The sequence below is a fragment of the Nomascus leucogenys genome, chromosome 4 (assembly GCF_006542625.1).
Source record: "Nomascus leucogenys isolate Asia chromosome 4, Asia_NLE_v1, whole genome shotgun sequence".
Lineage (NCBI taxonomy): Eukaryota > Metazoa > Chordata > Mammalia > Primates > Hylobatidae > Nomascus > Nomascus leucogenys.
This window is the reverse complement of record NC_044384.1, coordinates 72,630,236-72,642,463: the sequence shown is the minus strand read 5'-3', so window position 1 is coordinate 72,642,463 and position 12,228 is coordinate 72,630,236. Positions and strand designations below refer to the sequence as shown.

At 40.1% G+C, this 12,228-nt stretch overlaps 1 protein-coding gene across 4 annotated transcripts in view; it reads right to left on the bottom strand.

The window, feature by feature from the left end:
* The window catches only part of LDLRAD4 (low density lipoprotein receptor class A domain containing 4), a 444,661-nt gene that overhangs the window by 317,607 nt on the left and 114,826 nt on the right, over positions 1-12,228 (bottom strand). The gene's annotated exons all lie outside the window — the stretch shown is intronic.

The following is a 12,228-nucleotide window of genomic DNA, read 5'->3' as shown; positions in this document are numbered from 1 at the left end:
ATTAACCCTTCGGGGTCACAGCAGGAAGGAGAAGGGAAAGAGAAGGGAAAAGAGGTAACTTGAAGCTGTAGGTGATCATAAAATTCTTAACTGAAGGCACAAAAATTTTCTATAACCATAACTTGCTACTCAAATTTATCTACCTCTATAACAAATACCCAGTAAGTCTAAAGTTGCTTTGATTCCATAACTGCTTTCCACTGTGACTGTATCTCCAGCACTGAAGAAACACCATGGTATAGTGAAAGAGCATGAGCTTTTCATTTTTTTAGAGATGGCCTCGTGCTGTCACCCAGACTGGAGAGCAGTGGCACGATCATAGCTCACTGCAGCCTCAAACTCTTGCCTCAGGTCCCAAGTAGCTGGGACTACAGGTGCGTGCCACCACACTTGGTTAATGTTTTTTTTCTTTTACTTTTTGTAAAGACAAGGTTTTGCTATGTTGACCAGGCTGGTCTTGAACTCCTTGGCTTCAAGCGACCGTACCACCTTGGCCTCCCAAGTTGCTGATATTACAGGTGTGAGCCACTGCCCCAGCCAACTTTTAAACTCAATGTTGAAAATCATTCTGCCCTTTGCTGGGTGACACTGATCAAGCTGCTTAACCTTTGTGAAACCACTTTCCTTATCTGTAACAAAATGGAAAAACAGAACTTTTTCCTTTCCTCTCGATATCAAACAAAAGCAGAAAGACAATAAAAAAAGTTTTGTGGAATTTTTGAACTCCATTTTCCATGGAACTAGGAGACAGGTATAATCTCCAGAATTCCAAGTATCTGTAAGGTCTGCCAGAGGCAGCTGAGATTGGGCAGAAACTGCAAAGAGCACAGAGAAATGAAAGATCCCAAGCACCATCAGCAAAAGCATGCTTCAAGGTGAAGAACACACCCTGAAGGACACGGCTGTAGTCCATGATTGCAAGTATGAGTGCGCGAATGGGACTGAAGCCTCCAGGACTTATGTCATCTCAAAGAATCAGAGGCAAGACCATTTAAAAAATCTCAGGGATGGATTACATTTGTAGGAAAACAGCCCTCTCTCTAGTGCATCGGAGATGGAGAGAGGTTCTGGGTTGTAAAGCCTGGAAAGCCATCCTGGAAGCTTCTCCATATCACAGTATCTCTTGAATAAAGCTAGTCTTGGAAAACCCAGCTCACTCAATGATGAGTAATAAAAAGGGAACTGGAAAAGCAATAAAAAGTTATTCTATAAAAAAAGTGAAAGAAAGCCGTAAAACTTACCAATAGACGAATACTCCCTAGAATGTTGCTAGTGAGCAGATGAAAGCTGTGACCAAAATTTTGTCATTTTTTAAAACTTAATGAGGCAATCACCTTGAAAGAGAGAGAGAGGGAGGAGGAGGATGGAAGACAGGGAAGGATGCACCACAGAGCACAAATATAAGAACTCGAGGAAAAAATAGTGAGAAAAAAAGAAAAGGTAGAATACAAACTAGAAGAGATCAGAAAAGAAATACTTAGGGGAAAAAAGTCACAGAAATGAAGATGAATTTCAAATGAGCATAAGACAGAATAGGTATTGCAGAATCCAAAGAAAGGGGTAGAGGAATGGATTAGAAAAGCCTAGAAATTGAAACTCAGGTAAAAGAAAAGGAAAAAGAGGATGGGGGAAAATGATAGGTTTGGATGAATGACAAATGAGAGTCAACAGATGCATAAAAAGAATTCCTACAAAATAAAAACAAGCAATAGAATGAAACAAATATTTAAAGGTATTATTCAAGAAAAATGTCCTAAATACAAGGAGATTTAAATCTACATCCTGAAAAGGCACCCAAGCCATTCCAAAATGGACCCAGAATAGTCAACAACCAGGCATATCCTAGTAAAATTGGACTTAATAAATCTGACTTTAAAGATAAAGAATAACTCTTTGGGCTAGGTTTATGGTTTGGATATTTCACCCCTCCGAGCCTCATGCTGACATTTGATTCGGGTTGGAATCTCATTAATAGATGAATGCCCTCCCTAGTGAGTGAGTTCTCACTGTTAGTTGCCTGGGAGCTGGTTGTTAAAAGAGTCAGGCACCTCCCTGCACTCTCTTGCTTCCTCTCTCACCATGTGATCTCCGCACATGCCAGCTCCACTACGCTTTCAGCCATGAGTGGAAGCTTCCTGGGGCCCTCACCAGAAGCAGATGCTGACACCATGCTTCTTGTATGGCCTGTAGAACTGTCAGCCAAATAAACCTCTTTGTAAATTACCCAGCCTCAGGTAGTACTTTATAGTAACACTACACAGACTAAGTAATTAGGCAAAAAGAAAAAGAAATCAAGTCATCTATAAGAAGGAAATGCATTAAACTAGCCACGTATTTCTTCATAGTAATATTCTATGCCACAAATCCATATGTTACTGCTTCAAGATACTTAAAATACTTAAGCAAATAAAGTATAAGCCAAGAATTTATACCCAGCCAGGCATTCCTTCAAGCAAAAAGACCACTGACTAACAGTTTTGAATGCACAGGCATTCCGGAATTCTTGACCCAATGAATTCAAGAGACAATCAGGAAAATAAAAGCAAAAGAACTGGCAATTGAATTAATTTAACTATAGAACTAAGATTAAAACAAATGTGATGATTAAAGTGGTCAACCAAATCTAAATGTAGTAACTAGTGACAATGTAAAAATCATACAACCAGCAAAAATTACAGTGTTGGGGGAGAGTAGTAAAAGATGGTGGGAGACAGGGTAATGTCACTGACTGCCTTATCCCTAGTGGCTGAGAATCAACAGGTATCATTCAAATGTGATGAAAAAAGTAATATACATATGAGCATATATAACAGTATGACAGTAAATACTAATAAACTGACTAATAACAAGGGAGTGTAGCAAGGGGATAGGAAGGAAGAGAACATGTGCTCGACACCAATGCTCATGGTAGAAGCTTCCCTCTAACGAACCAGAGGAGTGAAGACATTCTCTAAAGTTATAATCAAAAAGGTTACTATTAGGAAAAATACAAACATTCACAAATATCAAAAATATCAACTTACCAACTTAAAATAGGCCCCATAAGAGACCACTTTAAAAACTATAAAAACAGAAAACATAAAATGACAGAACTCAGACAAAACATGAAAGCATAATAAGTCACATAATGAAAAAGACTTGAAAACTATAAAACAGAAAACATAAAATGTGACATAACTTAGATAAAACATAATTGTCATATCAATAATGTAAATGAGCTAAGTTTATCAATTAAAAACTTTTCAGATAAAGCTATGACATAAAATTCAACCCATTCTCAGAAAAGAAAGAGTTGAGGGGAACTTCCTCAACTTGATAAAGAACATCTACAAAAAACCAGCTAATATCATATTTAATGATGAGAAACTAGAAACTTTCCTGCTAAGATCAGAAACAAGGCAAGGACATCCTTCTCACCGCTAGTTTTCAAGATTGTACTGTAAGCCCTAGCTAGTGCAATAAGACAAGAAAAGGAAAGGAAATAAAAGGCACACTGATTGGGAAGGAAGAAATAAAACTGTCTTTGTGTACAGATACCAAGAAAATCCAGAAGAATCAATAAAATTCTGAAACTAATAAGCAACTATAGCAGGATTCTAGGACACAAGGTTAATATATAAAAGTTAATTGAGGCTGGGTGCAGTGGCTCATGCCTGTAATCCTAGCATTTTGGGAGGCCAAGGCAGGCAGATCACGAGGTCAGAACAAGCTCATCCTGGCTAATACGGTGAAACCCCGTCTCTACTAAAAATACAAAAAATTAGCCAGGTGTGCTGGCATGTGCCTGTAGTCCCAGCTACTCGGGAGGCTGAGGCAGGAGAATCTCTTGAACCCAGGAGGTGGAGGTTGTGGTGAGTCGAGATTGCACCATTGCACTCCAGCCTGGGCAACAAGTGTGAAATTTCATCTCAAAAAAAAGAAAAAAAAAAAGGTAATTGCTTTCCTATAGACTAGCAAAGAACAAATGAAATATGAAATTTAAAATATAATACCATTTAAATTATAACTCCCAAAACAAAATACTTAAATATAAATCTAATAAAATAGACACAAGATCTATATGGAGAAAACTATAAAACTCTGATGAAAGAAATAAAAGAGGAACTACATAAATGGACAGATGGTCCATGTTCATGGATAGGAATACTCAATATTGTCAAGATGTCAGTTCTTCCCAGCTTCATCAATAGATTCAATGCAATTGCAATCAAAATCCCAGCAAGTTATTTTCTGGGAATCAATAAACTGATTCTAAAATTTACAAGGAGGGGTAAAACACTCAAAGTAGCCAACACAATATTGAAAAAGAACAAATTCAATGTGCTAGCACTACCTGACTTTAAGACTTATTACAAATCTACAGTAATGAAGACAGTGTGGTAATGATGACAAATAGACAAATAGAACAAGAGAACATAATAGAAATTCCAGAAAGAGACTGACATAAAAATAGTCAATTGATCTTTGACAAAGGAGCAAAGGCAATAAAATGGAGCATATAGTATTTTTAACAAATCATGCTGGACCTACTAGGTATGCTCATGCAAAAATACATAAACCTAGACACATACCTTACACTATTCACAGAAATTAACTCTAAACAGATCATAGAACTCAATGTAAAACACAAACTATAAAACTCCCAGAAAATAACACAGGAGATGATCTTTGGAATGGCAACAGTTTCTTAGATTCAACACTAAAGGCATGATCCATAAAAGAAATAATTGATAAGCTAGACTTCATTAAAATTAATGACTTCTGCTATGTGAAAGACAATGCCAAGAGAATGAGAACACAAGCCACATACTGGGAAAAAATATTTTCAAAAGACACATCTGATAAAAGACTGTTATCCAAAACATACAAAGAATTCTTAAAACTCAAAAATAAGAAAACAAACAACCCAATTTAAAAATAGGACAAAGACTTTAACAGATAGTCTCTCAAAGATATAGAGATGGCCAACAAGCATATGAAAAGATGCTTCACATTACAGGTCACCAGGAAAATGAAAATTAAAAACACAATGAGATACCACTACACACCTATTAGAATGGCTGAAATCCAGAACACTGACAATACCAAAAGCTGGCAAGGATGTAGGGCAACAGAACTCTCATTTATTGATGGTGGGAATGCAACATGGTACCGTCACTTCAGAAGACAGTTTGACAGATTCTTAAAAAAACTAAACATACTCTTAGCATATGATCCAGCAATTGTGCTCGTTGGTACTTACTAAAAAAAAGTTAAAAACTTATAACCATGCAAAAACCTACTTATGTACATTTATAGCAGCTTTATTCATATTTGCCAAAACCTGGAAGTAACTACCATGTCTTTCAGTAGAAGAGTGGATAAACAAACTGTGGTACATCCAGATAATGAAATGTTATTCAGCACCAAAAAAAAAAAAAAAAAATGAGCTATCAAGCCACAAAAAGGCATGGGAGAACTTTAAACGCATATTACTAAATGAAAGAAGCTACTCTGAAAGGCTATGTACTCTATGATTCCAACCATATGACATTCTGGAAAAGGCAAAACTATGGAGACAGTGAGAATCAGTGGTTGCCACAGGTTGAGGGGAGGGAGAGATGAACAGGTGAGGCACAGAGGATTTTTAGGGCAGTAAAGCTACTGTGTATTATACTCTAATGGTGAACATATCATTAAACATTTGTCCAAACTCACAGAATGTACAACACCAAGAGTGAACTCCACCATAAACTATGAACTTTTAGTGATGATGTTTCAGTGTGGGCTCATTAATTGTAACAAATGTACCACTGTGGTGTGGGATGTTGATAGTGGAGGAGACTGGTTATGCGAAGGTGAGAGCTATATGAGAAAATTTTTGTAGTGTCTGCTCAATTTGGCTGTGAACTTAAAACTGCTCTAAAAAATACTTTTAAAAAATTCAACCCAAAAAATAATGTTTTGCTCACCTTGCTACAAATAATTTTAAAATCTGAATAAAATGAACTTTCTAAGAAAGTATAATTTACCAAAACTTGTTGTACCAAGCTATTTGAACTGAATTCCACAGGAAGAAATAGAGAAGATTATCAAAGGCTACCCAACCTCCTGCAAAGAGCGCTAAGACAGTTTCTCTGGAGAAGTCAACTACCACTTACAATTCTAAAGCCATCTGCCAGGTGCCATGGCACACACCTGGAGTCCCAGCTACTTGGGAGGCTGAGGCAGGAAGATCACTTGAGCCCAGGAGTTCAAGACCAGTCTGGGCAAGATAGCAAGATCTTGTCTCTAAATAAAAATTATTTTAATAAAAGAAAATTCTAAAGCTACTTATACTTCTCTAGAAAAGAGAAACAGAGAAACCTCCAAGTTGTTACAAGAAGTACAAATGACGGCCGGGCGCGGTGGCTCACGCTTGTAATCCCAGCACTTTGGGAGGCCGAGGCGGGCGGATCACAGGGTCAGGAGATCGAGACCACGGTGAAACCCCGTCTCTACTAAAAAATACAAAAAATTAGCCAGGCGTGGTGGCGGGCGCCTGTAGTCCCAGCTGCTCGGAGAGGCTGAGGCAGGAGAATGGCATGAACCCAGGAGGTGGAGCTTGCAGTGAGCCGAGATTGCGCCACTGCACTCCAGCCGGGGCGAAAGAGCAAGACTCCGTCTCAAAAAAAAAAAAAAAAAAAAAGAAGTACAAATGACATTGATATTAAGGCCTAACAAAGAGCAAACAAAAAGTATACTGTTCATGGTTATAGTCAGTAGAAAAATCATAAAGCATTGCAAGATTAATCCTACATTAAGGGCAAAACATAATCAAGTGCAGTTTATTTAGGAAATGAAAACATAGTTCAACATTAGAAATTTATTATCAAAATTAGTTATACTGATCATGTTTAGTAAACACCAGATGCAAAACTCGGAAGAAGACATGAATACTTCCATCACCACCGTATTTTAACGCTGTACTGGAGGTACTAATTAATGTGGTCAGATAACTGTTACAGAAAGAAACTGGAGGGCTTATTTTTTCTTTTTACTTTTTCTTTCTTTTTTTTTTTTTAACATCATGGTGTGAAAAAATACTCAAACTTTTCCTCTGCTCTCACAACACAACAATCAACACAGAAGTCTTCTGAGAGCAAATGTGGGGAGGGGGCTTCCCCACACACCAACCAAGCAAGCAAGTAGTTCTGCATGGACACACCCTGGGTGACCTGTCCTCCAATTCAACTCAGTTCTGACACTCCCTACCTGGAGACAGCATCAGATCGCACAGGTTGTTGGCTCGGTCCCCAAGACTGCCCTCAACTTGTGACCTGTCCTTCTGGCTGACAAGCTATAAATCAGGATTCCCACATCCCCCTTCTTGAGTTTAACTAGCTAGAGCAGCTTACAGAACTCAAGGAAACACTTATTTACCTTTACTGCTTTATTATACAGCATTTATTAGAAAGGATACAGATGAAGAGATGCATAGGTATGGGGGAAGAAACGTGGAGCTTCCATGCCCTCCCCAGGGGCGCAGCCCTCCAGGAACCTTCATGTGTTTAGCTATCCGGAAGCTCTTGGACCCTAGTCCTTTCGGTTTTTATGGAAACTTCATTATATGGGCGTAATTGATTACATCATTGGCCACTGGTGATCAACTTAACCTTCATCTGCTCTCCCCTCCCTGGAGGGTGGGGGTGGGGCTGAAGGTCCCAATCCTCTAGTAATGCCTTGGTCTTTCTGGTGACCAGCCCCATCTTGGAGTTATCTAGGGGCTGCCACCCATCAGCCGGTCATTAAAATACAAAAGACATCACTGTGGAGATTCTAAGGATTTTTAGAGTTGTATGTCAGGAAAACGGGTCGAAGACCAAACACGTATTTTATAATATCACAGATAGCTATTTGCAAATAATTGCTGTAGTCTACAAATAATCAGATCCTATTTACGGTAGCAATAAAAAAGATTAGGTTTCCAGGAATAACCACCAATAAGATTAATAAAGTTTTCTGAAGAAAACTACGGAAACAACAGACACAAAAGAAGACTTGAAGAAACAAACGGAAGATATACCAGGATTAGGACAGGAAGACTCACCACCCTGAAGATGCCAACTCTCTGAAATGTATAATGTATTATGATCACAATAAAAAATACCACATTTTTGAAAACTAGACAAGCTTGATTATAAAGCTAAAGTGGAAAAATTAACAAAAAAGTAGTACCAAAAAAACTGGAGGGGAGGCCAGGCACAGTGGCTCACACCTGTAATCCCAGCACTTTGGGAGGCCAAGGCAGGTGGATCACGAGGTCAGGAGATCAAGACCATCCTGGCTAGCACGGTGAAACCCCATCTCTACTAAAAAAAATTTTTTTAAATTAGCCGGCATGGTGGCAGGCGCCTGTAGTCCCAGCTACTCGGGAGGCTGAGGCAGGAGAACGGCGTGAACCCAAGAGGCAGAGTTTGCGGTGAGCGGAGGTCGCGCCACTGCACTCCAGCCTGGGCAACAGAGTGAGACTCTATCTCCAAAAAAAAAAAAAATTGAAGGGGAGTGGAAGTTACATCAGATAAGGATACATGTAGAAAGCCTCAAAAATTAATAGATTAATTAAAAGAATAATGGTTAAAATAACAAGAAGTCAGGCCACTGAATCAGAATAATGAATCCAAAACTAGACCCAAATGCAAACAGAAATTCAGCATATGGTAAAGGCAGCATTTTCAAGTCAGTGAGTAAAAGATAGATTAGGCAATAAATGATATTGGAATTGGTAACATTTAGGGGAGAAAATTGGATCTGTAACTCATACCACAGCAGGAAAAATTTCAAAGATAAATGATTTGGGTATTTTGTCTTGTTTGAAAAAAATGACTTTCTAAAAGTAATAGAACACCTGGAAGAATTCCTTTATAATTTTGAAAGATGCTCCCTAACTGTAACTGTAAATGCAGAAGTCACAAAAGGAAAGACTGATAGATTTGACCACATCATCTACAAGATGATCAATGATCTGGCCAGAAAAGAGGAAAGGAGTAAGACCAGACAATCAAAGAAAACGAAATACAAACAGCTCATAAACCTGTGGAAAGACAACCTCACTCATAATAAAAATAAATGCAAATTAAAATAACTCTATTACTTTTTTTCCTAGTAGGCTGACAGAAACCTTTAAAAAACTGATAACATGCTCTGTTGGCAAAGATGCAGAGAAACAGGCCTCTAGGATATTGCTGATGATTGTGTGAACTGGTGCAAGCCTAAGGATGGGCCTCGGTAATAATCACTCAAAACTGCAAATAAATATACCCTTAACCCAGCAACCCCCAGATAGAGGGACATGGGCTGACTTTTAAAGAGAAAGAAAGTAGGTGGCCATTGAGTTATGAGAGGCTGAGAAGCTGGAGATGATGGGCCCAGAGACCCACAGAGCAGGCTCTTTGAGAGCAGCAGGTCTTCCTGCTCAGGGCCTCGCTGGTGCTGTCATGAGCCATATCCCCTGGCCTGCTGCTTTGCTTCTGGGCTGTCATCAATCTGTTTTGTGGTGTTGTCTGAGAAATGAAATGAAATCCTAAGCTCCCAGCCAAATGAATGGACCCCCTCTTGGCCAAGGGGCAAGTATCCTTGGGGATGTATCCTACAAATGCATTTTCACATGTGGGAAAATATGTGTACATAATATACAATGACTGCAAACTACTCAAACATCTATTTATACAACACAGGGTTAAAAAGTCTGGTGTATCCATTCAATCCAGTCAAAACTATGCAACCGTAAAACAGAATGAGGCTGCTCTCCGTGAACTGATATGTGAGGATTTCCAAGGTAAACTTTAAGTGAAACAAAGCAAGGTGCAAAACAGTGTATATAGAATCTACAATGTATACATTAAAGATAAATAATGTTTTTATGTTTATTTTATATGCTTAAAATTTTGGAAAGTGCCCACAAGAAAATAATAAAAACAACTAAATATTGGGAAGTGGGAGAACTGGATGGATGAAGAATAGGCATAGGAGGGACGCTTTCCAATAAACATCTTTTTATATGTTTTTGAGCTGCTTGACTAAAAAGGCATATTTTAAAAAGTAAAGGTATAAATGAACACATTAATATATTCTAAAATTATTGTGACAATCATATAAGATAGCCCAGAGCCTTATACAAAGTTGACACTCAATAAACACTAAGATCCTTCCTTCTATATGGGATAAGGACATATCAGCTGAAGAATGATGAGGTTCATGCATTTGGAAAGGAGGGCATTATTTCTCAGAAAGGGCTGCAGCCTGCAGGTGGCTCTTCTGACAGGCTGGGAAGTGTAGCCTCCGGCCAGAAGCCAGAAACAGGCACTTCAAGGGTGGGAAGAATAAGACAGGGATTTATGCTGAATGGGGTTGCCAAATATGCATATTCAATGAGCTCTAGGAGGAGTCATGAATATTTATGAAAGGAGAAACAGGCACATGCACACTGAGCTTCATGCCTCTCTGTCTGTGGGACCCATGTTTAAAAAATGGTGGCATGAGCATGATCCAAGGATGGAGTTTTTAGCCATGTGACGTCAAAAGGTGAAACAGAGGACACGAGAACCCTCACTGCGCCTCCTCTGTAGACTCACCAGAACCACTCCAAGGTCAGTGGCTTTGTATCAGGAAGAGAATGCTGGTTAGTTGTGTGGTCAAAACCACAAAAGGGAGGGACAGCATCAGGCCGTTGCTGAAATGAGCATGGAGCTTCTAGCCCGCAGGGAGGAGAGCCTGATGGTGCTCAGCGAGGTGGGGGTCTCATGAGGCGTGTTTCCCCTCCTGTCACGGCCAGGAGTCAGTTCCAAGGTTTCTTTGGGTGCCCCTTGGCCAAGAGGGGGTCCATTCATTTGGCTGGGAGCTTAGGATTTCATTTCATTTCTCAGACAACACCACAAAACAGATTGATGACAGCCCAGAAGCAAAGCAGCAGGCCAGGGGATATGGCTCATGACAGCACCAGCGAGGCCCTGAGCAGGAAGACCTGCTGCTCTCAAAGAGCCTGCTCTGTGGGTCTCTGGGCCCATCATCTCCAGCTTCTCAGCCTCTCATAACTCAATGGCCACCTACTTTCTTTCTCTTTAAAAGTCAGCCCATGTCCCTCTATCTTTAGAAACAAACTTTGTTTCATCCTGCTAGGCCATCAAGTACCACTTCCATTTAACATCAAAATCCTTAATTTAAAAAAAAAAATACATGCACCATATGGAAATCTCTCCACTTCCTCTCCATCTGCTCCTTCTGACTTCCTTGAAATCTGGCTTTGATTTCAAAGACTTGCCTGAAGCTGTGCTCTTCAACAATGACCCCCTCTTGCTATTCTGATGGCATTTTCTCAGCCAGTCCTTATCCAACTTTTCACCTTTCCACGTGGTGGTGCTGCTGCTTGCCCACTACTTCCAGCTCCTTCCTTAATTTCAGCGGCCCCATGTCCCTTGGGGCCACAAACACTCATCACTGATTGAAGTCCAGATGCTGCGCCCTGGAGATAATAACATTGCACAGCTGTGGGAAGGATTCACAAGTTCATACTTACAAAACGCTAACCAAAGTGGCTCCATCACTAACATCGTCATTTCTTCAGAAGACAATGGATAACCATGCAGAAGCCCTGGGACTCTGCCGCGGAGTCCACGGCCCACAGAGGGAGTCAAGCAGAAAAGCAACAGCCCAGGACAAGACACTGACTTCTAGGAATAAGCACATGAGGAGGGTTCCCAAAGCAAAGGGAGACCCAGATGCCAAGGAAGTAGCTTATTGATGATGGTAACAGTGACAATGAGAAGAAAAAGATGTCTGCCTTTCCCGTCAGCACCTGCTATTTTACACTTCAGTAAGCACTTGGTCTCATTTAACCATGTAAAGGAAACTACTCTGGAGACTGAGGCAGGAGAATGGTGTGAACTTGGGAGGTGGAGCTTGCAGTGAGCCGAGATCGCGCCACTGCACTCCAGCCTGGATGACAGAGCGAGACTCCGTCTCACAAAAAAAAAAAAAAAAAAAAAAAAGCTCGGGACCCCCAAATTCCTTATGAAAAGGAAAAGTTAAGCCAAGAAGGTGAGCCAGGCAATGCCCTCTTCCCCAGGAACAGCTGTCAGGAGCATTAGGCATCAGCCAGACCCTGCAGAAAGGTGAAAGCCTCAGGGCTCTGGAAGGGCTGCTCCGCAGATCATTCCTAAGTAAATTCTTTGCTGGCATCCCATAAACAAGAACATCTCATTGTAACTTCAG